The 24,390-nt window shown below is 45.3% G+C and overlaps 18 non-coding genes and 1 pseudogene across 18 annotated transcripts; all 19 read left to right on the top strand.

Moving 5' to 3' along the window:
* Positions 1 to 1,000: 1,000 nt before the first annotated feature.
* Positions 1,001 to 1,191, top strand: LOC141215897 (U2 spliceosomal RNA). The gene has a single exon (XR_012284948.1). It is a non-coding gene; the product is annotated as a U2 spliceosomal RNA (small nuclear RNA).
* A 1,123-nt stretch (positions 1,192 to 2,314) lies between these two features.
* On the top strand, positions 2,315 to 2,505 carry LOC141216659 (U2 spliceosomal RNA). The gene has a single exon (XR_012285683.1). It is a non-coding gene; the product is annotated as a U2 spliceosomal RNA (small nuclear RNA).
* A 1,125-nt stretch (positions 2,506 to 3,630) lies between these two features.
* Positions 3,631 to 3,821, top strand: LOC141215898 (U2 spliceosomal RNA). Its single transcript, XR_012284949.1, has one exon. It is a non-coding gene; the product is annotated as a U2 spliceosomal RNA (small nuclear RNA).
* A 1,120-nt stretch (positions 3,822 to 4,941) lies between these two features.
* On the top strand, positions 4,942 to 5,132 carry LOC141215899 (U2 spliceosomal RNA). The gene has a single exon (XR_012284950.1). It is a non-coding gene; the product is annotated as a U2 spliceosomal RNA (small nuclear RNA).
* A 1,118-nt stretch (positions 5,133 to 6,250) lies between these two features.
* LOC141216465 (U2 spliceosomal RNA) lies at positions 6,251 to 6,441 on the top strand. The gene has a single exon (XR_012285498.1). It is a non-coding gene; the product is annotated as a U2 spliceosomal RNA (small nuclear RNA).
* A 1,120-nt stretch (positions 6,442 to 7,561) lies between these two features.
* Positions 7,562 to 7,752, top strand: LOC141215900 (U2 spliceosomal RNA). The gene has a single exon (XR_012284951.1). It is a non-coding gene; the product is annotated as a U2 spliceosomal RNA (small nuclear RNA).
* Positions 7,753 to 8,871: 1,119 nt separating this feature from the next.
* Positions 8,872 to 9,062, top strand: LOC141215901 (U2 spliceosomal RNA). The gene has a single exon (XR_012284952.1). It is a non-coding gene; the product is annotated as a U2 spliceosomal RNA (small nuclear RNA).
* Positions 9,063 to 10,183: 1,121 nt separating this feature from the next.
* LOC141215903 (U2 spliceosomal RNA) lies at positions 10,184 to 10,374 on the top strand. The gene has a single exon (XR_012284954.1). It is a non-coding gene; the product is annotated as a U2 spliceosomal RNA (small nuclear RNA).
* Positions 10,375 to 11,499: 1,125 nt separating this feature from the next.
* LOC141215904 (U2 spliceosomal RNA) lies at positions 11,500 to 11,690 on the top strand. The gene has a single exon (XR_012284955.1). It is a non-coding gene; the product is annotated as a U2 spliceosomal RNA (small nuclear RNA).
* A 1,120-nt stretch (positions 11,691 to 12,810) lies between these two features.
* Positions 12,811 to 13,001, top strand: LOC141215905 (U2 spliceosomal RNA). Its single transcript, XR_012284956.1, has one exon. It is a non-coding gene; the product is annotated as a U2 spliceosomal RNA (small nuclear RNA).
* Positions 13,002 to 14,120: 1,119 nt separating this feature from the next.
* Positions 14,121 to 14,236, top strand: LOC141216906 (U2 spliceosomal RNA; annotated as a pseudogene).
* A 524-nt stretch (positions 14,237 to 14,760) lies between these two features.
* Positions 14,761 to 14,942, top strand: LOC141216719 (U2 spliceosomal RNA). Its single transcript, XR_012285741.1, has one exon. It is a non-coding gene; the product is annotated as a U2 spliceosomal RNA (small nuclear RNA).
* A 1,120-nt stretch (positions 14,943 to 16,062) lies between these two features.
* On the top strand, positions 16,063 to 16,253 carry LOC141215906 (U2 spliceosomal RNA). The gene has a single exon (XR_012284957.1). It is a non-coding gene; the product is annotated as a U2 spliceosomal RNA (small nuclear RNA).
* Positions 16,254 to 17,375: 1,122 nt separating this feature from the next.
* Positions 17,376 to 17,566, top strand: LOC141216340 (U2 spliceosomal RNA). The gene has a single exon (XR_012285376.1). It is a non-coding gene; the product is annotated as a U2 spliceosomal RNA (small nuclear RNA).
* A 1,119-nt stretch (positions 17,567 to 18,685) lies between these two features.
* Positions 18,686 to 18,876, top strand: LOC141216488 (U2 spliceosomal RNA). The gene has a single exon (XR_012285519.1). It is a non-coding gene; the product is annotated as a U2 spliceosomal RNA (small nuclear RNA).
* Positions 18,877 to 19,996: 1,120 nt separating this feature from the next.
* LOC141215907 (U2 spliceosomal RNA) lies at positions 19,997 to 20,187 on the top strand. The gene has a single exon (XR_012284958.1). It is a non-coding gene; the product is annotated as a U2 spliceosomal RNA (small nuclear RNA).
* A 1,119-nt stretch (positions 20,188 to 21,306) lies between these two features.
* On the top strand, positions 21,307 to 21,497 carry LOC141216489 (U2 spliceosomal RNA). Its single transcript, XR_012285520.1, has one exon. It is a non-coding gene; the product is annotated as a U2 spliceosomal RNA (small nuclear RNA).
* Positions 21,498 to 22,617: 1,120 nt separating this feature from the next.
* On the top strand, positions 22,618 to 22,808 carry LOC141215909 (U2 spliceosomal RNA). The gene has a single exon (XR_012284960.1). It is a non-coding gene; the product is annotated as a U2 spliceosomal RNA (small nuclear RNA).
* Positions 22,809 to 23,928: 1,120 nt separating this feature from the next.
* On the top strand, positions 23,929 to 24,119 carry LOC141215910 (U2 spliceosomal RNA). The gene has a single exon (XR_012284961.1). It is a non-coding gene; the product is annotated as a U2 spliceosomal RNA (small nuclear RNA).
* Positions 24,120 to 24,390: the final 271 nt, after the last annotated feature.

Consider the following 24,390-nt stretch of genomic DNA (forward strand, 5'->3'; position numbering starts at 1 on the left):
TCATGTTAAAAGTTGCAGAAGCCAGATGACAAGCTCATTTTGGTTCAACTTCAGCAACTGTGCATTGCATTGCCATGTAATGTAATGTAATGCAATGCTATCTATCTAGCTCTCCCTCTATACTTCCTTTTGGATAAACAGACATATTAGGCAAGCATTTTGGAGCTTTCACCTAAATAACTACAGGTGGTGAGATAAGCTGCACAATATAATTGACCTTTCAGTATATTGTTGCACACACACCATCTATTTAGCAAATGCCCTTGTTATCAACAGCAGCCTTTTAAACTCACCTGAGCTAACAGGTATGTGCGCTGGTTACTCTGCTGCGCTTAAAATTTCTTTTTTGGTTTGCTACAATGCCTTTTCTGAAACGTTGTCTCCCTCTGCTGGAACACTGACTTCTTTCATTTAATGCCTGCAGACTATAAAAGAGAAACCAACCCAAAAAGTTTGGTTGATTAGTCTGTGGCATTCTTTTAAACTGTTGCTTATGGCGGTCTCTGTGAGCTTCTCAGTGACATTCAGCCATCCAGGTATCCCGCCTGCAGTAGACGGAATGTGGCAATGGAACGCTGGCTGCGCGTGTCATAATAGGCTCTGAGCCTTTATATACCTGCGCACAGCAGCAGCCACCTTCAGTCTGCTGCTGGACAGCCAGCAGCAGCAGCAGCAGGAGAGGTAATTAATCAGCAACCCTCCTGCTAAGGGTAGACAGCTGCTCGTTCCACCCCCCCCCCGCCTTAATTGGTTCTCCTCCCTTCCAACGGTGTTGAGGCGGGTGGGAACAGCCGGGGGTTGAGGGTACTGTGCTAAAAGAGGTGGAGTTATGCAGATCTAAAACGCGTGGATTGCAGCAGCAGCAAGCCGAAAAGTGCAGGCATGTGAGGGATCTAGCGGTTGACAGCATGTCTTCTTAACGGGAGTCCAGGTGGCCATCTCCACAAATGGACTTTTCAGAATCCTTGGATGGCACCGTAGTCGGAAACCAATTCTGGTTATCGCTTCTCGGCCTTTTGGCTAAGATCAAGTGTAGTATCTGTTCTTATCAGTTTAATATCTGATACGTCCCCTATCTGGGGACCATATATTAAATGGATTTTTAGAACAGGGAGATGGAAAAAGAGCTTGCTCTGTCCACTCCACGCATTGACCTGGTATTGCAGTATCTCCAGGACCGGTGCACCCCTTCTTTAATGCAGTTTCTAAAATCAGAAAGAATTGAATTCAATGCTTTTTGTTCATTTTGCTTGTTTGTCGGATTTTGGGATGGACTCTTTGGCTTTGCTTTTCTTCTCCTCATTGGATTTTTCATGTTAAAAGTTGCAGAAGCCAGATGACAAGCTCATTTTGGTTCAACTTCAGCAACTGTGCATTGCATTGCCATGTAATGTAATGTAATGCAATGCTATCTATCTAGCTCTCCCTCTATACTTCCTTTTGGATAAACAGACATATTAGGCAAGCATTTTGGAGCTTTCACCTAAATAACTACAGGTGGTGAGATAAGCTGCACAATATAATTGACCTTTCAGTATATTGTTGCACACACACCATCTATTTAGCAAATGCCCTTGTTATCAACAGCAGCCTTTTAAACTCACCTGAGCTAACAGGTATGTGAGCTGGTTACTCTGCTGCGCTTAAAATTTCTTTTTTGGTTTGCTACAATGCCTTTTCTGAAACGTTGTCTCCCTCTGCTGGAACACTGACTTCTTTCATTTAATGCCTGCAGACTATAAAAGAGAAACCAACCCAAAAAGTTTGGTTGATTAGTCTGTGGCATTCTTTTAAACTGTTGCTTATGGCGGTCTCTGTGAGCTTCTCAGTGACATTCAGCCATCCAGGTATCCCGCCTGCAGTAGACGGAATGTGGCAATGGAACGCTGGCTGCGCGTGTCATAATAGGCTCTGAGCCTTTATATACCTGCGCACAGCAGCAGCCACCTTCAGTCTGCTGCTGGACAGCCAGCAGCAGCAGCAGCAGGAGAGGTAATTAATCAGCAACCCTCCTGCTAAGGGTAGACAGCTGCTCGTTCCACCCCCCCCCCCCCGCCTTAATTGGTTCTCCTCCCTTCCAACGGTGTTGAGGCGGGTGGGAACAGCCGGGGGTTGAGGGTACTGTGCTAAAAGAGGTGGAGTTATGCAGATCTAAAACGCGTGGATTGCAGCAGCAGCAAGCCGAAAAGTGCAGGCATGTGAGGGATCTAGAGGTTGACAGCATGTCTTCTTAACGGGAGTCCAGGTGGCCATCTCCACAAATGGACTTTTCAGAATCCTTGGGTGGCACCGTAGTCGGAAACCAATTCTGGTTATCGCTTCTCGGCCTTTTGGCTAAGATCAAGTGTAGTATCTGTTCTTATCAGTTTAATATCTGATACGTCCCGTATCTGGGGACCATATATTAAATGGATTTTTAGAACAGGGAGATGGAAAAAGAGCTTGCTCTGTCCACTCCACGCATTGACCTGGTATTGCAGTATCTCCAGGACTGGTGCACCCCTTCTTTAATGCAGTTTCTAAAATCAGAAAGAATTGAATTCAATGCTTTTTGTTCATTTTGCTTGTTTGTCGGATTTTGGGATGGACTCTTTGGCTTTGCTTTTCTTCTCCTCATTGGATTTTTCATGTTAAAAGTTGCAGAAGCCAGATGACAAGCTCATTTTGGTTCAACTTCAGCAACTGTGCATTGCATTGCCATGTAATGTAATGTAATGCAATGCTATCTATCTAGCTCTCCCTCTATACTTCCTTTTGGATAAACAGACATATTAGGCAAGCATTTTGGAGCTTTCACCTAAATAACTACAGGTGGTGAGATAAGCTGCACAATATAATTGACCTTTCAGTATATTGTTGCACACACACCATCTATTTAGCAAATGCCCTTGTTATCAACAGCAGCCTTTTAAACTCACCTGAGCTAACAGGTATGTGAGCTGGTTACTCTGCTGCGCTTAAAATTTCTTTTTTGGTTTGCTACAATGCCTTTTCTGAAACGTTGTCTCCCTCTGCTGGAACACTGACTTCTTTCATTTAATGCCTGCAGACTATAAAAGAGAAACCAACCCAAAAAGTTTGGTTGATTAGTCTGTGGCATTCTTTTAAACTGTTGCTTATGGCGGTCTCTGTGAGCTTCTCAGTGACATTCAGCCATCCAGGTATCCTGCCTGCAGTAGACGGAATGTGGCAATGGAACGCTGGCTGCGCGTGTCATAATAGGCTCTGAGCCTTTATATACCTGTGCACAGCAGCAGCCACCTTCAGTCTGCTGCTGGACAGCCAGCAGCAGCAGCAGCAGGAGAGGTAATTAATCAGCAACCCTCCTGCTAAGGGTAGACAGCTGCTCGTTCCACCCCCCCCCCCCCCCGCCTTAATTGGTTCTCCTCCCTTCCAACGGTGTTGAGGCGGGTGGGAACAGCCGGGGGTTGAGGGTACTGTGCTAAAAGAGGTGGAGTTATGCAGATCTAAAACGCGTGGATTGCAGCAGCAGCAAGCCGAAAAGTGCAGGCATGTGAGGGATCTAGAGGTTGACAGCATGTCTTCTTAACGGGAGTCCAGGTGGCCATCTCCACAAATGGACTTTTCAGAATCCTTGGGTGGCACCGTAGTCGGAAACCAATTCTGGTTATCGCTTCTCGGCCTTTTGGCTAAGATCAAGTGTAGTATCTGTTCTTATCAGTTTAATATCTGATACGTCCCCTATCTGGGGACCATATATTAAATGGATTTTTAGAACAGGGAGATGGAAAAAGAGCTTGCTCTGTCCACTCCACGCATTGACCTGGTATTGCAGTATCTCCAGGACCGGTGCACCCCTTCTTTAATGCAGTTTCTAAAATCAGAAAGAATTGAATTCAATGCTTTTTGTTCATTTTGCTTGTTTGTCGGATTTTGGGATGGACTCTTTGGCTTTGCTTTTCTTCTCCTCATTGGATTTTTCATGTTAAAAGTTGCAGAAGCCAGATGACAAGCTCATTTTGGTTCAACTTCAGCAACTGTGCATTGCATTGCCATGTAATGTAATGTAATGCAATGCTATCTATCTAGCTCTCCCTCTATACTTCCTTTTGGATAAACAGACATATTAGGCAAGCATTTTGGAGCTTTCACCTAAATAACTACAGGTGGTGAGATAAGCTGCACAATATAATTGACCTTTCAGTATATTGTTGCACACACACCATCTATTTAGCAAATGCCCTTGTTATCAACAGCAGCCTTTTAAACTCACCTGAGCTAACAGGTATGTGAGCTGGTTACTCTGCTGCGCTTAAAATTTCTTTTTTGGTTTGCTACAATGCCTTTTCTGAAACGTTGTCTCCCTCTGCTGGAACACTGACTTCTTTCATTTAATGCCTGCAGACTATAAAAGAGAAACCAACCCAAAAAGTTTGGTTGATTAGTCTGTGGCATTCTTTTAAACTGTTGCTTATGGTGGTCTCTGTGAGCTTCTCAGTGACATTCAGCCATCCAGGTATCCCGCCTGCAGTAGACGGAATGTGGCAATGGAACGCTGGCTGCGCGTGTCATAATAGGCTCTGAGCCTTTATATACCTGCGCACAGCAGCAGCCACCTTCAGTCTGCTGCTGGACAGCCAGCAGCAGCAGCAGCAGGAGAGGTAATTAATCAGCAACCCTCCTGCTAAGGGTAGACAGCTGCTCGTTCCACCCCCCCCCCGCCTTAATTGGTTCTCCTCCCTTCCAACGGTGTTGAGGCGGGTGGGAACAGCCGGGGGTTGAGGGTACTGTGCTAAAAGAGGTGGAGTTATGCAGATCTAAAACGCGTGGATTGCAGCAGCAGCAAGCCGAAAAGTGCAGGCATGTGAGGGATCTAGCGGTTGACAGCATGTCTTCTTAACGGGAGTCCAGGTGGCCATCTCCACAAATGGACTTTTCAGAATCCTTGGATGGCACCGTAGTCGGAAACCAATTCTGGTTATCGCTTCTCGGCCTTTTGGCTAAGATCAAGTGTAGTATCTGTTCTTATCAGTTTAATATCTGATACGTCCCCTATCTGGGGACCATATATTAAATGGATTTTTAGAACAGGGAGATGGAAAAAGAGCTTGCTCTGTCCACTCCACGCATTGACCTGGTATTGCAGTATCTCCAGGACCGGTGCACCCCTTCTTTAATGCAGTTTCTAAAATCAGAAAGAATTGAATTCAATGCTTTTTGTTCATTTTGCTTGTTTGTCGGATTTTGGGATGGACTCTTTGGCTTTGCTTTTCTTCTCCTCATTGGATTTTTCATGTTAAAAGTTGCAGAAGCCAGATGACAAGCTCATTTTGGTTCAACTTCAGCAACTGTGCATTGCATTGCCATGTAATGTAATGTAATGCAATGCTATCTATCTAGCTCTCCCTCTATACTTCCTTTTGGATAAACAGACATATTAGGCAAGCATTTTGGAGCTTTCACCTAAATAACTACAGGTGGTGAGATAAGCTGCACAATATAATTGACCTTTCAGTATATTGTTGCACACACACCATCTATTTAGCAAATGCCCTTGTTATCAACAGCAGCCTTTTAAACTCACCTGAGCTAACAGGTATGTGAGCTGGTTACTCTGCTGCGCTTAAAATTTCTTTTTTGGTTTGCTACAATGCCTTTTCTGAAACGTTGTCTCCCTCTGCTGGAACACTGACTTCTTTCATTTAATGCCTGCAGACTATAAAAGAGAAACCAACCCAAAAAGTTTGGTTGATTAGTCTGTGGCATTCTTTTAAACTGTTGCTTATGGCGGTCTCTGTGAGCTTCTCAGTGACATTCAGCCATCCAGGTATCCCGCCTGCAGTAGACGGAATGTGGCAATGGAACGCTGGCTGCGCGTGTCATAATAGGCTCTGAGCCTTTATATACCTGCGCACAGCAGCAGCCACCTTCAGTCTGCTGCTGGACAGCCAGCAGCAGCAGCAGGAGAGGTAATTAATCAGCAACCCTCCTGCTAAGGGTAGACAGCTGCTCGTTCCACCCCCCCCCCCGCCTTAATTGGTTCTCCTCCCTTCCAACGGTGTTGAGGCGGGTGGGAACAGCCGGGGGTTGAGGGTACTGTGCTAAAAGAGGTGGAGTTATGCAGATCTAAAACGCGTGGATTGCAGCAGCAGCAAGCCGAAAAGTGCAGGCATGTGAGGGATCTAGAGGTTGACAGCATGTCTTCTTAACGGGAGTCCAGGTGGCCATCTCCACAAATGGACTTTTCAGAATCTTTGGGTGGCACCGTAGTCGGAAACCAATTCTGGTTATCGCTTCTCGGCCTTTTGGCTAAGATCAAGTGTAGTATCTGTTCTTATCAGTTTAATATCTGATACATCCCCTATCTGGGGACCATATATTAAATGGATTTTTAGAACAGGGAGATGGAAAAAGAGCTTGCTCTGTCCACTCCACGCATTGACCTGGTATTGCAGTATCTCCAGGACCGGTGCACCCCTTCTTTAATGCAGTTTCTAAAATCAGAAAGAATTGAATTCAATGCTTTTTGTTCATTTTGCTTGTTTGTCGGATTTTGGGATGGACTCTTTGGCTTTGCTTTTCTTCTCCTCATTGGATTTTTCATGTTAAAAGTTGCAGAAGCCAGATGACAAGCTCATTTTGGTTCAACTTCAGCAACTGTGCATTGCATTGCCATGTAATGTAATGTAATGCAATGCTATCTATCTAGCTCTCCCTCTATACTTCCTTTTGGATAAACAGACATATTAGGCAAGCATTTTGGAGCTTTCACCTAAATAACTACAGGTGGTGAGATAAGCTGCACAATATAATTGACCTTTCAGTATATTGTTGCACGCACACCATCTATTTAGCAAATGCCCTTGTTATCAACAGCAGCCTTTTAAACTCACCTGAGCTAACAGGTATGTGAGCTGGTTACTCTGCTGCGCTTAAAATTTCTTTTTTGGTTTGCTACAATGCCTTTTCTGAAACGTTGTCTCCCTCTGCTGGAACACTGACTTCTTTCATTTAATGCCTGCAGACTATAAAAGAGAAACCAACCCAAAAAGTTTGGTTGATTAGTCTGTGGCATTCTTTTAAACTGTTGCTTATGGCGGTCTCTGTGAGCTTCTCAGTGATATTCAGCCATCCAGGTGTCCCGCCTGCAGTAGACGGAATGTGGCAATGGAACGCTGGCTGCGCGTGTCATAATAGGCTCTGAGCCTTTATATACCTGCGCACAGCAGCAGCCACCTTCAGTCTGCTGCTGGACAGCCAGCAGCAGCAGCAGCAGGAGAGGTAATTAATCAGCAACCCTCCTGCTAAGGGTAGACAGCTGCTCGTTCCACCCCCCCCCCGCCTTAATTGGTTCTCCTCCCTTCCAACGGTGTTGAGGCGGGTGGGAACAGCCGGGGGTTGAGGGTACTGTGCTAAAAGAGGTGGAGTTATGCAGATCTAAAACGCGTGGATTGCAGCAGCAGCAAGCCGAAAAGTGCAGGCATGTGAGGGATCTAGAGGTTGACAGCATGTCTTCTTAACGGGAGTCCAGGTGGCCATCTCCACAAATGGACTTTTCAGAATCCTTGGGTGGCACCGTAGTCGGAAACCAATTCTGGTTATCGCTTCTCGGCCTTTTGGCTAAGATCAAGTGTAGTATCTGTTCTTATCAGTTTAATATCTGATACGTCCCCTATCTGGGGACCATATATTAAATGGATTTTTAGAACAGGGAGATGGAAAAAGAGCTTGCTCTGTCCACTCCACGCATTGACCTGGTATTGCAGTATCTCCAGGACCGGTGCACCCCTTCTTTAATGCAGTTTCTAAAATCAGAAAGAATTGAATTCAATGCTTTTTGTTCATTTTGCTTGTTTGTCGGATTTTGGGATGGACTCTTTGGCTTTGCTTTTCTTCTCCTCATTGGATTTTTCATGTTAAAAGTTGCAGAAGCCAGATGACAAGCTCATTTTGGTTCAACTTCAGCAACTGTGCATTGCATTGCCATGCAATGTAATGTAATGCAATGCTATCTATCTAGCTCTCCCTCTATACTTCCTTTTGGATAAACAGACATATTAGGCAAGCATTTTGGAGCTTTCACCTAAATAACTACAGGTGGTGAGATAAGCTGCACAATATAATTGACCTTTCAGTATATTGTTGCACACACACCATCTATTTAGCAAATGCCCTTGTTATCAACAGCAGCCTTTTAAACTCACCTGAGCTAACAGGTATGTGAGCTGGTTACTCTGCTGCGCTTAAAATTTCTTTTTTGGTTTGCTACAATGCCTTTTCTGAAACGTTGTCTCCCTCTGCTGGAACACTGACTTCTTTCATTTAATGCCTGCAGACTATAAAAGAGAAACCAACCCAAAAAGTTTGGTTGATTAGTCTGTGGCATTCTTTTAAACTGTTGCTTATGGCGGTCTCTGTGAGCTTCTCAGTGACATTCAGCCATCCAGGTATCCCGCCTGCAGTAGACGGAATGTGGCAATGGAACGCTGGCTGCGCGTGTCATAATAGGCTCTGAGCCTTTATATACCTGCGCACAGCAGCAGCCACCTTCAGTCTGCTGCTGGACAGCCAGCAGCAGCAGCAGCAGGAGAGGTAATTAATCAGCAACCCTCCTGCTAAGGGTAGACAGCTGCTCGTTCCACCCCCCCCCGCCTTAATTGGTTCTCCTCCCTTCCAACGGTGTTGAGGCGGGTGGGAACAGCCGGGGGTTGAGGGTACTGTGCTAAAAGAGGTGGAGTTATGCAGATCTAAAACGCGTGGATTGCAGCAGCAGCAAGCCGAAAAGTGCAGGCATGTGAGGGATCTAGAGGTTGACAGCATGTCTTCTTAACGGGAGTCCAGGTGGCCATCTCCACAAATGGACTTTTCAGAATCCTTGGGTGGCACCGTAGTCGGAAACCAATTCTGGTTATCGCTTCTCGGCCTTTTGGCTAAGATCAAGTGTAGTATCTGTTCTTATCAGTTTAATATCTGATACGTCCCCTATCTGGGGACCATATATTAAATGGATTTTTAGAACAGGGAGATGGAAAAAGAGCTTGCTCTGTCCACTCCACGCATTGACCTGGTATTGCAGTATCTCCAGGACCGGTGCACCCCTTCTTTAATGCAGTTTCTAAAATCAGAAAGAATTGAATTCAATGCTTTTTGTTCATTTTGCTTGTTTGTCGGATTTTGGGATGGACTCTTTGGCTTTGCTTTTCTTCTCCTCATTGGATTTTTCATGTTAAAAGTTGCAGAAGCCAGATGACAAGCTCATTTTGGTTCAACTTCAGCAACTGTGCATTGCATTGCCATGTAATGTAATGTAATGCAATGCTATCTATCTAGCTCTCCCTCTATACTTCCTTTTGGATAAACAGACATATTAGGCAAGCATTTTGGAGCTTTCACCTAAATAACTACAGGTGGTGAGATAAGCTGCACAATATAATTGACCTTTCAGTATATTGTTGCACACACACCATCTATTTAGCAAATGCCCTTGTTATCAACAGCAGCCTTTTAAACTCACCTGAGCTAACAGGTATGTGAGCTGGTTACTCTGCTGCGCTTAAAATTTCTTTTTTGGTTTGCTACAATGCCTTTTCTGAAACGTTGTCTCCCTCTGCTGGAACACTGACTTCTTTCATTTAATGCCTGCAGACTATAAAAGAGAAACCAACCCAAAAAGTTTGGTTGATTAGTCTGTGGCATTCTTTTAAACTGTTGCTTATGGCGGTCTCTGTGAGCTTCTCAGTGACATTCAGCCATCCAGGTATCCCGCCTGCAGTAGACGGAATGTGGCAATGGAACGCTGGCTGCGCGTGTCATAATAGGCTCTGAGCCTTTATATACCTGCGCACAGCAGCAGCCACCTTCAGTCTGCTGCTGGACAGCCAGCAGCAGCAGCAGCAGGAGAGGTAATTAATCAGCAACCCTCCTGCTAAGGGTAGACAGCTGCTCGTTCCACCCCCCCCCCCGCCTTAATTGGTTCTCCTCCCTTCCAACGGTGTTGAGGCGGGTGGGAACAGCCGGGGGTTGAGGGTACTGTGCTAAAAGAGGTGGAGTTATGCAGATCTAAAACGCGTGGATTGCAGCAGCAGCAAGCCGAAAAGTGCAGGCATGTGAGGGATCTAGAGGTTGACAGCATGTCTTCTTAACGGGAGTCCAGGTGGCCATCTCCAAAAATGGACTTTTCAGAATCCTTGGGTGGCACCGTAGTCGGAAACCAATTCTGGTTATCGCTTCTCGGCCTTTTGGCTAAGATCAAGTGTAGTATCTGTTCTTATCAGTTTAATATCTGATACGTCCCCTATCTGGGGACCATATATTAAATGGATTTTTAGAACAGGGAGATGGAAAAAGAGCTTGCTCTGTCCACTCCACGCATTGACCTGGTATTGCAGTATCTCCAGGACCGGTGCACCCCTTCTTTAATGCAGTTTCTAAAATCAGAAAGAATTGAATTCAATGCTTTTTGTTCATTTTGCTTGTTTGTCGGATTTTGGGATGGACTCTTTGGCTTTGCTTTTCTTCTCCTCATTGGATTTTTCATGTTAAAAGTTGCAGAAGCCAGATGACAAGCTCATTTTGGTTCAACTTCAGCAACTGTGCATTGCATTGCCATGTAATGTAATGTAATGCAATGCTATCTATCTAGCTCTCCCTCTATACTTCCTTTTGGATAAACAGACATATTAGGCAAGCATTTTGGAGCTTTCACCTAAATAACTACAGGTGGTGAGATAAGCTGCACAATATAATTGACCTTTCAGTATATTGTTGCACACACACCATCTATTTAGCAAATGCCCTTGTTATCAACAGCAGCCTTTTAAACTCACCTGAGCTAACAGGTATGTGAGCTGGTTACTCTGCTGCGCTTAAAATTTCTTTTTTGGTTTGCTACAATGCCTTTTCTGAAACGTTGTCTCCCTCTGCTGGAACACTGACTTCTTTCATTTAATGCCTGCAGACTATAAAAGAGAAACCAACCCAAAAAGTTTGGTTGATTAGTCTGTGGCATTCTTTTAAACTGTTGCTTATGGCGGTCTCTGTGAGCTTCTCAGTGACATTCAGCCATCCAGGTATCCCGCCTGCAGTAGACGGAATGTGGCAATGGAACGCTGGCTGCGCGTGTCATAATAGGCTCTGAGCCTTTATATACCTGCGCACAGCAGCAGCCACCTTCAGTCTGCTGCTGGACAGCCAGCAGCAGCAGCAGCAGGAGAGGTAATTAATCAGCAACCCTCCTGCTAAGGGTAGACAGCTGCTCGTTCCACCCCCCCCCCCCCCCGCCTTAATTGGTTCTCCTCCCTTCCAACGGTGTTGAGGCGGGTGGGAACAGCCGGGGGTTGAGGGTACTGTGCTAAAAGAGGTGGAGTTATGCAGATCTAAAACGCGTGGATTGCAGCAGCAGCAAGCCGAAAAGTGCAGGCATGTGAGGGATCTAGAGGTTGACAGCATGTCTTCTTAACGGGAGTCCAGGTGGCCATCTCCACAAATGGACTTTTCAGAATCCTTGGGTGGCACCGTAGTCGGAAACCAATTCTGGTTATCGCTTCTCGGCCTTTTGGCTAAGATCAAGTGTAGTATCTGTTCTTATCAGTTTAATATCTGATACGTCCCCTATCTGGGGACCATATATTAAATGGATTTTTAGAACAGGGAGATGGAAAAAGAGCTTGCTCTGTCCACTCCACGCATTGACCTGGTATTGCAGTATCTCCAGGACCGGTGCACCCCTTCTTTAATGCAGTTTCTAAAATCAGAAAGAATTGAATTCAATGCTTTTTGTTCATTTTGCTTGTTTGTCGGATTTTGGGATGGACTCTTTGGCTTTGCTTTTCTTCTCCTCATTGGATTTTTCATGTTAAAAGTTGCAGAAGCCAGACGACAAGCTCATTTTGGTTCAACTTCAGCAACTGTGCATTGCATTGCCATGTAATGTAATGTAATGCAATGCTATCTATCTAGCTCTCCCTCTATACTTCCTTTTGGATAAACAGACATATTAGGCAAGCATTTTGGAGCTTTCACCTAAATAACTACAGGTGGTGAGATAAGCTGCACAATATAATTGACCTTTCAGTATATTGTTGCACACACACCATCTATTTAGCAAATGCCCTTGTTATCAACAGCAGCCTTTTAAACTCACCTGAGCTAACAGGTATGTGAGCTGGTTACTCTGCTGCGCTTAAAATTTCTTTTTTGGTTTGCTACAATGCCTTTTCTGAAACGTTGTCTCCCTCTGCTGGAACACTGACTTCTTTCATTTAATGCCTGCAGACTATAAAAGAGAAACCAACCCAAAAAGTTTGGTTGATTAGTCTGTGGCATTCTTTTAAACTGTTGCTTATGGCGGTCTCTGTGAGCTTCTCAGTGACATTCAGCCATCCAGGTATCCCGCCTGCAGTAGACGGAATGTGGCAATGGAACGCTGGCTGCGCGTGTCATAATAGGCTCTGAGCCTTTATATACCTGCGCACAGCAGCAGCCACCTTCAGTCTGCTGCTGGACAGCCAGCAGCAGCAGCAGCAGGAGAGGTAATTAATCAGCAACCCTCCTGCTAAGGGTAGACAGCTGCTCGTTCCACCCCCCCCCCACCTTAATTGGTTCTCCTCCCTTCCAACGGTGTTGAGGCGGGTGGGAACAGCCGGGGGTTGAGGGTACTGTGCTAAAAGAGGTGGAGTTATGCAGATCTAAAACGCGTGGATTGCAGCAGCAGCAAGCCGAAAAGTGCAGGCATGTGAGGGATCTAGAGGTTGACAGCATGTCTTCTTAACGGGAGTCCAGGTGGCCATCTCCACAAATGGACTTTTCAGAATCCTTGGGTGGCACCGTAGTCGGAAACCAATTCTGGTTATCGCTTCTCGGCCTTTTGGCTAAGATCAAGTGTAGTATCTGTTCTTATCAGTTTAATATCTGATACGTCCCCTATCTGGGGACCATATATTAAATGGATTTTTAGAACAGGGAGATGGAAAAAGAGCTTGCTCTGTCCACTCCACGCATTGACCTGGTATTGCAGTATCTCCAGGACCGGTGCACCCCTTCTTTAATGCAGTTTCTAAAATCAGAAAGAATTGAATTCAATGCTTTTTGTTCATTTTGCTTGTTTGTCGGATTTTGGGATGGACTCTTTGGCTTTGCTTTTCTTCTCCTCATTGGATTTTTCATGTTAAAAGTTGCAGAAGCCAGATGACAAGCTCATTTTGGTTCAACTTCAGCAACTGTGCATTGCATTGCCATGTAATGTAATGTAATGCAATGCTATCTATCTAGCTCTCCCTCTATACTTCCTTTTGGATAAACAGACATATTAGGCAAGCATTTTGGAGCTTTCACCTAAATAACTACAGGTGGTGAGATAAGCTGCACAATATAATTGACCTTTCAGTATATTGTTGCACACACACCATCTATTTAGCAAATGCCCTTGTTATCAACAGCAGCCTTTTAAACTCACCTGAGCTAACAGGTATGTGAGCTGGTTACTCTGCTGCGCTTAAAATTTCTTTTTTGGTTTGCTACAATGCCTTTTCTGAAACGTTGTCTCCCTCTGCTGGAACACTGACTTCTTTCATTTAATGCCTGCAGACTATAAAAGAGAAACCAACCCAAAAAGTTTGGTTGATTAGTCTGTGGCATTCTTTTAAACTGTTGTTATGGCGGTCTCTGTGAGCTTCTCAGTGACATTCAGCCATCCAGGTATCCCGCCTGCAGTTGACGGAATGTGGCAATGGAACGCTGGCTGCGCGTGTCATAATAGGCTCTGAGCCTTTATATACCTGCGCACAGCAGCAGCCACCTTCAGTCTGCTGCTGGACAGCCAGCAGCAGCAGCAGCAGGAGAGGTAATTAATCAGCAACCCTCCTGCTAAGGGTAGACAGCTGCTCGTTCCACCCCCCCCCCGCCTTAATTGGTTCTCCTCCCTTCCAACGGTGTTGAGGCGGGTGGAAACAGCCGGGGGTTGAGGGTACTGTGCTAAAAGAGGTGGAGTTATGCAGATCTAAAACGCGTGGATTGCAGCAGCAGCAAGCCGAAAAGTGCAGGCATGTGAGGGATCTAGAGGTTGACAGCATGTCTTCTTAACGGGAGTCCAGGTGGCCATCTCCACAAATGGACTTTTCAGAATCCTTGGGTGGCACCGTAGTCGGAAACCAATTCTGGTTATCGCTTCTCGGCCTTTTGGCTAAGATCAAGTGTAGTATCTTTTGAAAAGGCAGTTTTGTCCTTGGGCTGCCCTAGTAAATTGATGCATATTACACACTGGTTTGGTGCACTTGTTAGTACGCCAGGTGGCTCATAGAGTTATCTGATGGAAAACATGGCCCTCCAGGATCAAAGTCACTAGGCTGGGTAAGTGTGAGGGCTTTGGAGCAATGTGCCCCAGGAGTAGGCACCCTGGTGGGAGTCCAAGCTTACTGGGACTGGGAACCCCAGAAAGACTTGGCTTCGTAGCACGCCGCACCTTTGCCAATCATACTTTCTGAGCAACCCCCCCTATTCCTGGCCTCCGGGCTAGGAAGGGGAATTTTTATAAACCCGGTCGGAGGTCCGGTCAGCTTTGGGCTGAGAAACCAACACAGGCTCCAGCTCCACTAGGGTGGCAGCCTAGATGGAAGCTGGGAGCACGAAAACGGCTCTTCTCCGGCTTCAGCTAGGGAGAGCATCGGAGATCCCTGACCCTCGCTGTGGCCTTCTGGCTCGGAGGGATGGGGATGGTTTATTGGGGACCCTCTCCTCCGGGAAGGGTCCACATGAATCCTCGCCTCGTGCGCTGTTTTGGTGTGACTTCAGTCACATTTTTCAGTGCCTTGGATGCAGCTTCAATCAAAAAATCTGTTCTTATCAGTTTAATATCTGATACGTCCCCTATCTGGGGACCATATATTAAATGGATTTTTAGAACAGGGAGATGGAAAAAGAGCTTGCTCTGTCCACTCCACGCATTGACCTGGTATTGCAGTATCTCCAGGACCGGTGCACCCCTTCTTTAATGCAGTTTCTAAAATCAGAAAGAATTGAATTCAATGCTTTTTGTTCATTTTGCTTGTTTGTCGGATTTTGGGATGGACTCTTTGGCTTTGCTTTTCTTCTCCTCATTGGATTTTTCATGTTAAAAGTTGCAGAAGCCAGATGACAAGCTCATTTTGGTTCAACTTCAGCAACTGTGCATTGCATTGCCATGTAATGTAATGTAATGCAATGCTATCTATCTAGCTCTCCCTCTATACTTCCTTTTGGATAAACAGACATATTAGGCAAGCATTTTGGAGCTTTCACCTAAATAACTACAGGTGGTGAGATAAGCTGCACAATATAATTGACCTTTCAGTATATTGTTGCACACACACCATCTATTTAGCAAATGCCCTTGTTATCAACAGCAGCCTTTTAAACTCACCTGAGCTAACAGGTATGTGAGCTGGTTACTCTGCTGCGCTTAAAATTTCTTTTTTGGTTTGCTACAATGCCTTTTCTGAAACGTTGTCTCCCTCTGCTGGAACACTGACTTCTTTCATTTAATGCCTGCAGACTATAAAAGAGAAACCAACCCAAAAAGTTTGGTTGATTAGTCTGTGGCATTCTTTTAAACTGTTGCTTATGGCGGTCTCTGTGAGCTTCTCAGTGACATTCAGCCATCCAGGTATCCCGCCTGCAGTAGACGGAATGTGGCAATGGAACGCTGGCTGCGCGTGTCATAATAGGCTCTGAGCCTTTATATACCTGCGCACAGCAGCAGCCACCTTCAGTCTGCTGCTGGACAGCCAGCAGCAGCAGCAGCAGGAGAGGTAATTAATCAGCAACCCTCCTGCTAAGGGTAGACAGCTGCTCGTTCCACCCCCCCCCCGCCTTAATTGGTTCTCCTCCCTTCCAACGGTGTTGAGGCGGGTGGGAAAAGCCGGGGGTTGAGGGTACTGTGCTAAAAGAGGTGGAGTTATGCAGATCTAAAACGCGTGGATTGCAGCAGCAGCAAGCCGAAAAGTGCAGGCATGTGAGGGATCTAGAGGTTGACAGCATGTCTTCTTAACGGGAGTCCAGGTGGCCATCTCCACAAATGGACTTTTCAGAATCCTTGGGTGGCACCGTAGTCGGAAACCAATTCTGGTTATCGCTTCTCGGCCTTTTGGCTAAGATCAAGTGTAGTATCTGTTCTTATCAGTTTAATATCTGATACGTCCCCTATCTGGGGACCATATATTAAATGGATTTTTAGAACAGGGAGATGGAAAAAGAGCTTGCTCTGTCCACTCCACGCATTGACCTGGTATTGCAGTATCTCCAGGACCGGTGCACCCCTTCTTTAATGCAGTTTCTAAAATCAGAAAGAATTGAATTCAATGCTTTTTGTTCATTTTGCTTGTTTGTCGGATTTTGGGATGGACTCTTTGGCTTTGCTTTTCTTCTCCTCATTGGATTTTTCATGTTAAAAGTTGCAGAAGCCAGATGACAAGCTCATTTAGGTTCAACTTCAGCAACTGTGCATTGCATTGCCATGTAATGTAATGTAATGCAATGCTATCTATCTAGCTCTCCCTCTATACTTCCTTTTGGATAAACAGACATATTAGGCAAGCATTTTGGAGCTTTCACCTAAATAACTACAGGTGGTGAGATAAGCTGCACAATATAATTGACCTTTCAGTATATTGTTGCACACACACCATCTATTTAGCAAATGCCCTTGTTATCAACAGCAGCCTTTTAAACTCACCTGAGCTAACAGGTATGTGAGCTGGTTACTCTGCTGCGCTTAAAATTTCTTTTTTGGTTTGCTACAATGCCTTTTCTGAAACGTTGTCTCCCTCTGCTGGAACACTGACTTCTTTCATTTAATGCCTGCAGACTATAAAAGAGAAACCAACCCAAAAAGTTTGGTTGATTAGTCTGTGGCATTCTTTTAAACTGTTGCTTATGGCGGTCTCTGTGAGCTTCTCAGTGACATTCAGCCATCCAGGTATCCCGCCTGCAGTAGACGGAATGTGGCAATGGAACGCTGGCTGCGCGTGTCATAATAGGCTCTGAGCCTTTATATACCTGCGCACAGCAGCAGCCACCTTCAGTCTGCTGCTGGACAGCCAGCAGCAGCAGCAGCAGCAGGAGAGGTAATTAATCAGCAACCCTCCTGCTAAGGGTAGACAGCTGCTCGTTCCACCCCCCCCCGCCTTAATTGGTTCTCCTCCCTTCCAACGGTGTTGAGGCGGGTGGGAACAGCCGGGGGTTGAGGGTACTGTGCTAAAAGAGGTGGAGTTATGCAGATCTAAAACGCGTGGATTGCAGCAGCATCAAGCCGAAAAGTGCAGGCATGTGAGGGATCTAGAGGTTGACAGCATGTCTTCTTAACGGGAGTCCAGGTGGCCATCTCCACAAATGGACTTTTCAGAATCCTTGGGTGGCACCGTAGTCGGAAACCAATTCTGGTTATCGCTTCTCGGCCTTTTGGCTAAGATCAAGTGTAGTATCTGTTCTTATCAGTTTAATATCTGATACGTCCCCTACCTGGGGACCATATATTAAATGGATTTTTAGAACAGGGAGATGGAAAAAGAGCTTGCTCTGTCCACTCCACGCATTGACCTGGTATTGCAGTATCTCCAGGACCGGTGCACCCCTTCTTTAATGCAGTTTCTAAAATCAGAAAGAATTGAATTCAATGCTTTTTGTTCATTTTGCTTGTTTGTCGGATTTTGGGATGGACTCTTTGGCTTTGCTTTTCTTCTCCTCATTGGATTTTTCATGTTAAAAGTTGCAGAAGCCAGATGACAAGCTCATTTTGGTTCAACTTCAGCAACTGTGCATTGCATTGCCATGTAATGTAATGTAATGCAATGCTATCTATCTAGCTCTCCCTCTATACTTCCTTTTGGATAAACAGACATATTAGGCAAGCATTTTGGAGCTTTCACCTAAATAACTACAGGTGGTGAGATAAGCTGCACAATATAATTGACCTTTCAGTATATTGTTGCACACACACCATCTATTTAGCAAATGCCCTTGTTATCAACAGCAGCCTTTTAAACTCACCTGAGCTAACAGGTATGTGAGCTGGTTACTCAGCTGCGCTTAAAATTTATTTTTTGGTTTGCTACAATGCCTTTTCTGAAACGTTGTCTCCCTCTGCTGGAACACTGACTTCTTTCATTTAATGCCTGCAGACTATAAAAGAGAAACCAACCCAAAAAGTTTGGTTGATTAGTCTGTGGCATTCTTTTAAACTGTTGCTTATGGAGGTCTCTGTGAGCTTCTCAGTGACATTCAGCCATCCAGGTATCCCGCCTGCAGTAGACGGAATGTGGCAATGGAACGCTGGCTGCGCGTGTCATAATAGGCTCTGAGCCTTTATATACCTGCGCACAGCAGCAGCCACCTTCAGTCTGCTGCTGGACAGCCAGCAGCAGCAGCAGCAGGAGAGGTAATTAATCAGCAACCCTCCTGCTAAGGGTAGACAGCTGCTCGTTCCACCCCCCCCCGCCTTAATTGGTTCTCCTCCCTTCCAACGGTGTTGAGGCGGGTGGGAACAGCCGGGGGTTGAGGGTACTGTGCTAAAAGAGGTGGAGTTATGCAGATCTAAAACGCGTGGATTGCAGCAGCAGCAAGCCGAAAAGTGCAGGCATGTGAGGGATCTAGAGGTTGACAGCATGTCTTCTTAACGGGAGTCCAGGTGGCCATCTCCACAAATGGACTTTTCAGAATCCTTGGGTGGCACCGTAGTCGGAAACCAATTCTGGTTATCGCTTCTCGGCCTTTTGGCTAAGATCAAGTGTAGTATCTGTTCTTATCAGTTTAATATCTGATACGTCCCCTATCTGGGGACCATATATTAAATGGATTTTTAGAACAGGGAGATGGAAAAAGAGCTTGCTCTGTCCACTCCACGCATTGACCTGGTATTGCAGTATCTCCAGGACCCGTGCACCCCTTCTTTAATGCAGTTTCTAAAATCAGAAAGAATTGAATTCAATGCTTTTTGTTCATTTTGCTTGTTTGTCGGATTTTGGGATGGACTCTTTGGCTTTGCTTTTCTTCTCCTCATTGGATTTTTCATGTTAAAAGTTGCAGAAGCCAGATGACAAGCTCATTTTGGTTCAACTTCAGCAACTGTGCATTGCATTGCCATGTAATGTAATGTAATGCAATGCTATCTATCTAGCTCTCCCTCTATACTTCCTTTTGGATAAACAGACATATTAGGCAAGCATTTTGGAGCTTTCACCTAAATAACTACAGGTGGTGAGATAAGCTGCACAATATAATTGACCTTTCAGTATATTGTTGCACACACACCATCTATTTAGCAAATGCCCTTGTTATCAACAGCAGCCTTTTAAACTCACCTGAGCTAACAGGTATGTGAGCTGGTTACTCTGCTGCGCTTAAAATTTCTTTTTTGGTTTGCTACAATGCCTTTTCTGAAACGTTGTCTCCCTCTGCTGGAACACTGACTTCTTTCATTTAATGCCTGCAGACTATAAAAGAGAAACCAACCCAAAAAGTTTGGTTGATTAGTCTGTGGCATTCTTTTAAACTGTTGCTTATGGCGGTCTCTGTGAGCTTCTCAGTGACATTCAGCCATCCAGGTATCCCGCCTGCAGTAGACGGAATGTGGCAATGGAACGCTGGCTGCGCGTGTCATAATAGGCTCTGAGCCTTTATATACCTGCGCACAGCAGCAGCCACCTTCAGTCTGCTGCTGGACAGCCAGCAGCAGCAGCAGCAGGAGAGGTAATTAATCAGCAACCCTCCTGCTAAGGGTAGACAGCTGCTCGTTCCACCCCCCCCCCGCCTTAATTGGTTCTCCTCCCTTCCAACGGTGTTGAGGCGGGTGGGAACAGCCGGGGGTTGAGGGTACTGTGCTAAAAGAGGTGGAGTTATGCAGATCTAAAACGCGTGGATTGCAGCAGCAGCAAGCCGAAAAGTGCAGGCATGTGAGGGATCTAGAGGTTGACAGCATGTCTTCTTAACGGGAGTCCAGGTGGCCATCTCCACAAATGGACTTTTCAGAATCCTTGGGTGGCACCGTAGTCGGAAACCAATTCTGGTTATCGCTTCTCGGCCTTTTGGCTAAGATCAAGTGTAGTATCTGTTCTTATCAGTTTAATATCTGATACGTCCCCTATCTGGGGACCATATATTAAATGGATTTTTAGAACAGGGAGATGGAAAAAGAGCTTGCTCTGTCCACTCCACGCATTGACCTGGTATTGCAGTATCTCCAGGACCGGTGCACCCCTTCTTTAATGCAGTTTCTAAAATCAGAAAGAATTGAATTCAATGCTTTTTGTTCATTTTGCTTGTTTGTCGGATTTTGGGATGGACTCTTTGGCTTTGCTTTTCTTCTCCTCATTGGATTTTTCATGTTAAAAGTTGCAGAAGCCAGATGACAAGCTCATTTTGGTTCAACTTCAGCAACTGTGCATTGCATTGCCATGTAATGTAATGTAATGCAATGCTATCTATCTAGCTCTCCCTCTATCCTTCCTTTTGGATAAACAGACATATTAGGCAAGCATTTTGGAGCTTTCACCTAAATAACTACAGGTGGTGAGATAAGCTGCACAATATAATTGACCTTTCAGTATATTGTTGCACACACACCATCTATTTAGCAAATGCCCTTGTTATCAACAGCAGCCTTTTAAACTCACCTGAGCTAACAGGTATGTGAGCTGGTTACTCTGCTGCGCTTAAAATTTCTTTTTTGGTTTGCTACAATGCCTTTTCTGAAACGTTGTCTCCCTCTGCTGGAACACTGACTTCTTTCATTTAATGCCTGCAGACTATAAAAGAGAAACCAACCCAAAAAGTTTGGTTGATTAGTCTGTGGCATTCTTTTAAACTGTTGCTTATGGCGGTCTCTGTGAGCTTCTCAGTGACATTCAGCCATCCAGGTATCCCGCCTGCAGTAGACGGAATGTGGCAATGGAACGCTGGCTGCGCGTGTCATAATAGGCTCTGAGCCTTTATATACCTGCGCACAGCAGCAGCCACCTTCAGTCTGCTGCTGGACAGCCAGCAGCAGCAGCAGCAGGAGAGGTAATTAATCAGCAACCCTCCTGCTAAGGGTAGACAGCTGCTCGTTCCACCCCCCCCCGCCTTAATTGGTTCTCCTCCCTTCCAACGGTGTTGAGGCGGGTGGGAACAGCCGGGGGTTCAGGGTACTGTGCTAAAAGAGGTGGAGTTATGCAGATCTAAAACGCGTGGATTGCAGCAGCAGCAAGCCGAAAAGTGCAGGCATGTGAGGGATCTAGAGGTTGACAGCATGTCTTCTTAACGGGAGTCCAGGTGGCCATCTCCACAAATGGACTTTTCAGAATCCTTGGGTGGCACCGTAGTCGGAAACCAATTCTGGTTATCGCTTCTCGGCCTTTTGGCTAAGATCAAGTGTAGTATCTGTTCTTATCAGTTTAATATCTGATACGTCCCCTATCTGGGGACCATATATTAAATGGATTTTTAGAACAGGGAGATGGAAAAAGAGCTTGCTCTGTCCACTCCACGCATTGACCTGGTATTGCAGTATCTCCAGGACCCGTGCACCCCTTCTTTAATGCAGTTTCTAAAATCAGAAAGAATTGAATTCAATGCTTTTTGTTCATTTTGCTTGTTTGTCGGATTTTGGGATGGACTCTTTGGCTTTGCTTTTCTTCTCCTCATTGGATTTTTCATGTTAAAAGTTGCAGAAGCCAGATGACAAGCTCATTTTGGTTCAACTTCAGCAACTGTGCATTGCATTGCCATGTAATGTAATGTAATGCAATGCTATCTATCTAGCTCTCCCTCTATACTTCCTTTTGGATAAACAGACATATTAGGCAAGCATTTTGGAGCTTTCACCTAAATAACTACAGGTGGTGAGATAAGCTGCACAATATAATTGACCTTTCAGTATATTGTTGCACACACACCATCTATTTAGCAAATGCCCTTGTTATCAACAGCAGCCTTTTAAACTCACCTGAGCTAACAGGTATGTGAGCTGGTTACTCTGCTGCGCTTAAAATTTCTTTTTTGGTTTGCTACAATGCCTTTTCTGAAACGTTGTCTCCCTCTGCTGGAACACTGACTTCTTTCATTTAATGCCTGCAGACTATAAAAGAGAAACCAACCCAAAAAGTTTGGTTGATTAGTCTGTGGCATTCTTTTAAACTGTTGCTTATGGCGGTCTCTGTGAGCTTCTCAGTGACATTCAGCCATCCAGGTATCCCGCCTGCAGTAGACGGAATGTGGCAATGGAACGCTGGCTGCGCGTGTCATAATAGGCTCTGAGCCTTTATATACCTGCGCACAGCAGCAGCCACCTTCAGTCTGCTGCTGGACAGCCAGCAGCAGCAGCAGCAGGAGAGGTAATTAATCAGCAACCCTCCTGCTAAGGGTAGACAGCTGCTCGTTCCACCCCCCCCCCGCCTTAATTGGTTCTCCTCCCTTCCAACGGTGTTGAGGCGGGTGGGAACAGCCGGGGGTTGAGGGTACTGTGCTAAAAGAGGTGGAGTTATGCAGATCTAAAACGCGTGGATTGCAGCAGCAGCAAGCCGAAAAGTGCAGGCATGTGAGGGATCTAGAGGTTGACAGCATGTCTTCTTAACGGGAGTCCAGGTGGCCATCTCCACAAATGGACTTTTCAGAATCCTTGGGTGGCACCGTAGTCGGAAACCAATTCTGGTTATCGCTTCTCGGCCTTTTGGCTAAGATCAAGTGTAGTATCTGTTCTTATCAGTTTAATATCTGATACGTCCCCTATCTGGGGACCATATATTAAATGGATTTTTAGAACAGGGAGATGGAAAAAGAGCTTGCTCTGTCCACTCCACGCATTGACCTGGTATTGCAGTATCTCCAGGACCGGTGCACCCCTTCTTTAATGCAGTTTCTAAAATCAGAAAGAATTGAATTCAATGCTTTTTGTTCATTTTGCTTGTTTGTCGGATTTTGGGATGGACTCTTTGGCTTTGCTTTTCTTCTCCTCATTGGATTTTTCATGTTAAAAGTTGCAGAAGCCAGATGACAAGCTCATTTTGGTTCAACTTCAGCAACTGTGCATTGCATTGCCATGTAATGTAATGTAATGCAATGCTATCTATCTAGCTCTCCCTCTATCCTTCCTTTTGGATAAACAGACATATTAGGCAAGCATTTTGGAGCTTTCACCTAAATAACTACAGGTGGTGAGATAAGCTGCACAATATAATTGACCTTTCAGTATATTGTTGCACACACACCATCTATTTAGCAAATGCCCTTGTTATCAACAGCAGCCTTTTAAACTCACCTGAGCTAACAGGTATGTGAGCTGGTTACTCTGCTGCGCTTAAAATTTCTTTTTTGGTTTGCTACAATGCCTTTTCTGAAACGTTGTCTCCCTCTGCTGGAACACTGACTTCTTTCATTTAATGCCTGCAGACTATAAAAGAGAAACCAACCCAAAAAGTTTGGTTGATTAGTCTGTGGCATTCTTTTAAACTGTTGCTTATGGCGGTCTCTGTGAGCTTCTCAGTGACATTCAGCCATCCAGGTATCCCGCCTGCAGTAGACGGAATGTGGCAATGGAACGCTGGCTGCGCGTGTCATAATAGGCTCTGAGCCTTTATATACCTGCGCACAGCAGCAGCCACCTTCAGTCTGCTGCTGGACAGCCAGCAGCAGCAGCAGCAGGAGAGGTAATTAATCAGCAACCCTCCTGCTAAGGGTAGACAGCTGCTCGTTCCACCCCCCCCCCGCCTTAATTGGTTCTCCTCCCTTCCAACGGTGTTGAGGCGGGTGGGAACAGCCGGGGGTTGAGGGTACTGTGCTAAAAGAGGTGGAGTTATGCAGATCTAAAACGCGTGGATTGCAGCAGCAGCAAGCCGAAAAGTGCAGGCATGTGAGGGATCTAGAGGTTGACAGCATGTCTTCTTAACGGGAGTCCAGGTGGCCATCTCCACAAATGGACTTTTCAGAATCCTTGGGTGGCACCGTAGTCGGAAACCAATTCTGGTTATCGCTTCTCGGCCTTTTGGCTAAGATCAAGTGTAGTATCTGTTCTTATCAGTTTAATATCTGATACGTCCCCTATCTGGGGACCATATATTAAATGGATTTTTAGAACAGGGAGATGGAAAAAGAGCTTGCTCTGTCCACTCCACGCATTGACCTGGTATTGCAGTATCTCCAGGACCGGTGCACCCCTTCTTTAATGCAGTTTCTAAAATCAGAAAGAATTGAATTCAATGCTTTTTGTTCATTTTGCTTGTTTGTCGGATTTTGGGATGGACTCTTTGGCTTTGCTTTTCTTCTCCTCATTGGATTTTTCATGTTAAAAGTTGCAGAAGCCAGATGACAAGCTCATTTTGGTTCAACTTCAGCAACTGTGCATTGCATTGCCATGTAATGTAATGTAATGCAATGCTATCTATCTAGCTCTCCCTCTATCCTTCCTTTTGGATAAACAGACATATTAGG

This window comes from Phyllobates terribilis, unplaced genomic scaffold, assembly GCF_046119375.1.
Source record: "Phyllobates terribilis strain yellow unplaced genomic scaffold, ASM4611937v1 Scaffold_236__1_contigs__length_3049075, whole genome shotgun sequence".
Classification (NCBI taxonomy): domain Eukaryota; kingdom Metazoa; phylum Chordata; class Amphibia; order Anura; family Dendrobatidae; genus Phyllobates; species Phyllobates terribilis.